Source organism: Leopardus geoffroyi, chromosome D1, assembly GCF_018350155.1.
Source record: "Leopardus geoffroyi isolate Oge1 chromosome D1, O.geoffroyi_Oge1_pat1.0, whole genome shotgun sequence".
NCBI classification, from domain to species: domain Eukaryota; kingdom Metazoa; phylum Chordata; class Mammalia; order Carnivora; family Felidae; genus Leopardus; species Leopardus geoffroyi.
In genome coordinates this window covers 96,184,627-96,188,553 of record NC_059329.1, presented here as the reverse complement: position 1 = coordinate 96,188,553, position 3,927 = coordinate 96,184,627, and the positions used below count along the sequence as shown (strand labels likewise).

Below are 3,927 nucleotides of genomic sequence, written 5' to 3'. Positions count from 1 at the left end.
TAGAATGAAATGCAAATTTAATTGGAGGAAAAAAAGTCTGGATGATTCCATCCTGTATTCAGGGGCAGTCCAATTCTGAGGATCCTTCTCTTTCTCTTCTTCCTACCTCCACATTCTTAATCAGTCCAAACAGTCATGAGTAAGCGCTTTCACTATATCTGACTGGGACTAAGGGATTTCTGGTCTTTCCATCTAGTTTTAATCACATCACACTCAGATACCTCGAGTATCTTCATTAGTGTGACTGCTCTGGCAGAGTCTTGCAACTTCATTTTGGAAGAGGTAGGATGTGCTGTGGTTTTCCTCACCTAGGGACTGAATGCTGGGCTGTTGGGCATGAGGCAGGGGCTGTTGGGCATGAGGCAGGGGCTGTTGGGCATGAGGAAAGAGGGAAACCAATGTTAGCCATCTGTACATAACTCAGAGGGGAACTTGCCAAACAGAGAACAAAGCCACTGCCCATAAGACGGGCACCTTGGAGAAAGAGCTGAGTGGGTAGTGAATGGAGGAAGAATGGTGATCAGGAAGGGGTAGTTATGGCAAGCGTTAATAGGAAGATGAATGTGAGCAGCAACATTGCAGAAAGCATGAGGCAAAGGATGAGGTGTGTCCTGGGTGTTTGAGGACTGCTCTGAAAACTCATCTGGTCTCCTCTTGATCGTTGGCGCTCCTACAACAAGCAAGAATGAAAGGGATATGGTGTCAGCAACCTATATTCCATCACTCACAGTTCTCTGTGAGCATGCAGTTCCAGACTCTCCCGTCCCTCCCTCAGTGATATCATTTTGGCTTCCTTGAGGGTGGTAGGGACACAATGTTGGTGGTAGGGCAGATGTTCAAGGCTACAGTTAGATAAAGGGATCCTCAGCCTTACCAGCAGACTGCCAAATATGAGTTCACTTCAAATTGGCAGGTCTGGACCAACTTATTCATCAAGAAGTCACATTTCTGGCAAAGTAGAGTTTGTGGTATTAACAGGTCGAACCAGAGAGACCTGCTTCCACTGGTAGCTGAGGGCCAGGAAGTTATGTCATGGACAAATACTTTTAACCCAACTACTCCGTTTAGGACAGTGACAGCCCAATTGCTCAGAAGGTGCTGCAGAAAGCCTTGTATCTGTTGCGTTATTATCAGCAGATACCATTCTGATCCCATTATGACATCACTCTGCCTATAGGAGAAGGGGCAGCTCACAGGAAATCTTGAGGAGGGGTGGAGGAACTAGGTGACACCTGGTGTGGCTGATGTCCCATTATGGAGATTTAGAGACACAACAGAGAAATTGGAGATTAGCACCCAACCCAAAGAGGAATGGGAATCCTGTGATGTACCCATGTCTCAAATCCCCACAAAGAACCCATATGGAAATGCTTTGAAATTCTTCTGCATTAAGTGAAAAAGTTTACATCTTTGCATGGTATAGGAGAGCTGAAATAATATTTCAGATTCTCTCAGGGACCTAGATAACCTTTGAAATGTGGGTTGGTTAGAGATCAACCTTGAAAAGATAAGTGGCTGTGTAATTCCTAATTCCCAAATGACTCAATATCAAGAGTACTCGATTATGAACCAACCTGAAAAAGGGAAAGGAATGACTCAGGCCAGAGTCTGTATCTAAGGATCAAGGAGGTGGTTTCACAGTCTTTATTTGCTACAGTTAAAAAGCCCAATCGAGACCTCAGTTTCAACCGATGCCAACCAGAAAGTCAGAATTTAAGCTGTGAGTGAAGATTCTGGTCTTTGCTATTTGCTCCTAACCAAAATCTGGAACACATCACTCAATATCTTACATTCCCAACTTATAAAATGAGTGTACTGCTATGTGCCCTATCCACCTCACAAGATTTTATTTTTAAAAACGTAGGTGTGAACATGTTCCACAAATTAAAAAAGGCCTCACCTCTGTAATGGAAATTCTTCTTAGTCACTGTGGTAGTTACTCTGCGTTCTTCAGTCTGAGCATCACAGTGAGAGCACAGATTGGGCAAGCATTGTCATGTAATCAGTTGTCTCATGGGCTGAATTTTTGACAAAGCAAGGTTGAAATGCTCTAGAACCCAGGAGGTTTATGGAGCAATCCCAGAGCCAGGTATAACCTACATATGTTGGGTGGTGAGAACAAGTTCCACATCCAATTTCACATCATCCCTTGGTTGTTTCTTCTCTTGAGTTCTCACTCACGAGAATCCTAAAACAATGAGGGTCACTGAGGAAGTCTGCTAGGCTTTGGTGATGCCAGGAACTTAGTTAATGTTCCAGGTCATGGCTGTCTTGTTTGTAAAATCCTGCCACATGCAGTTGTGTATTAAATGCAATCATACAAGTAGGATGCCTAGCACTGTGTTGGCATCCAATAAATGTTAGATGAAATTATTAAGGAGGCAGAAGAGGCCAACCTCTGGAGTTTCATCTTCCTTGGTGCCTCAGGATACCTTATTTTCTCCCTGGTTCAAGGCACCAAGAAGCTCAGATGCCTCAAATTGATACCCACAGGGCAGGGCAAAATGACTGCTAAGGAATTTCTACCAAAGAGCCAGTAGAGGGAGCTCCCAGGTAAAACTGCTCTTCTCTAGTCCACTTTTGCTTCATTTCTCTGTAAAACAAATCTATGCTCAGAGGCCACAAACTTTTATTCTACCAGAGACCTTTTTACTTAGAGAAAACCAGATCACTCAGAAAAAGACCTAGATCCAATCCTGCTTTCAGAGAACCCAGGTGTTCTTGAACTTTAGAGACAGGTTGAGTCCCATGGCAAGGTTCAACTCTTGGGCTCCATTTGCAACTTGTAATAGAAAGGACAGTTCCTCTATGGGGGATGATCTGAGGAGATATGGGACTAAGGCTTTGAAGCTAACCCTTCTTTGACCCTTGAAATTTTGAATGTGCTCTAGCTTTCCAGTCACCCTCTCCCGACAAATATCTGGATTCATAGTCACTGAAGGACCTTTTTTACAAACTTGTTATAAGGCAGTCATGGAGCCTGGCCACTGTTAAGCAGAACAGTGAAGGAGAGAGTCCTTGCCTGCTGTTAGGAGAAACAAAATGATGGACACGGCATGTGTCTAGGATAAAAGACCTAAAATGGCTGCCAAAGGGTAGCAAGATGGATTTTAGTGAGGATCTGAGTGGAGCTTTTTCCACAGTTCCTTTTCTGTTCAGATTGCTCAGGTCAACCAGGTGGCCTGCCATCAGGGCACAGACCTTTTCCTCACGCTTATTTTCTGGCTCACAGTTAATCAATGCAATAGTAGGAGCCCCAAGAGATAGTGGGAGATATTTCCAGTCTTTCTTACAATTAACATTTGCTCACAGCCTGATTTTGATTAGCAGTGGCCTCATTTCTTTTAGGGTACCCAAGGGGCTCTGTGCTTCACCTACTTACAGGATGATACATAGCTCAGGAGGAACCCAGAATAAGGTGAACACTTGCCATCCACGAAGGTTAAAAATATATGAGAGCTCCTCTCCCTCCTGTTGGCATCACTATCATTAATTTTGATAGTGTATCAAATTTGTTAAAATTCGATAGTGTAATTTATTGAGTATTTAGTAATCTCAAGTACTGTGCTAATAGGTATGTACCATCCCATTCAATCCTTACAGCAACTAAGTGAAAAGGTTCCTATTACAATTTCCATTTTTAAGTTGAAAATCTGGGACTCTGAGAGGCTAAATAACCTGCCCTAAGTCAAACAGCTGTTAAGTGTAGTAGCTGGTATACTGAGATACAGAGCAGCCCCTCTTTGAGCCCTAGCTGGGTTTTCCAGAACAGATTTTAGTAGAGTTCCCTTCAGCATTATAAGTTTCCACAGGAAGGGAAGCCTAGGCACACCTTAAGTCACAGGACTGATGGAAATACCTGGTGTTCCTTCTTATTCCATTATTTCATTACTATAGGGCAAGTGTGACCTATCTCAAGAGGAAAAA

General features: G+C 43.3%; 1 long non-coding RNA gene across 1 annotated transcript; it reads right to left on the bottom strand.

Annotated features, from left to right (window-relative positions):
- LOC123601612 lies at positions 1–1,113 on the bottom strand. The gene is made up of 2 exons (XR_006714194.1): positions 875–1,113; positions 1–670 (listed from the first exon to the last, which is right to left on the bottom strand). It is a non-coding gene; the product is annotated as an uncharacterized LOC123601612 (long non-coding RNA).
- Positions 1,114–3,927: the final 2,814 nt, after the last annotated feature.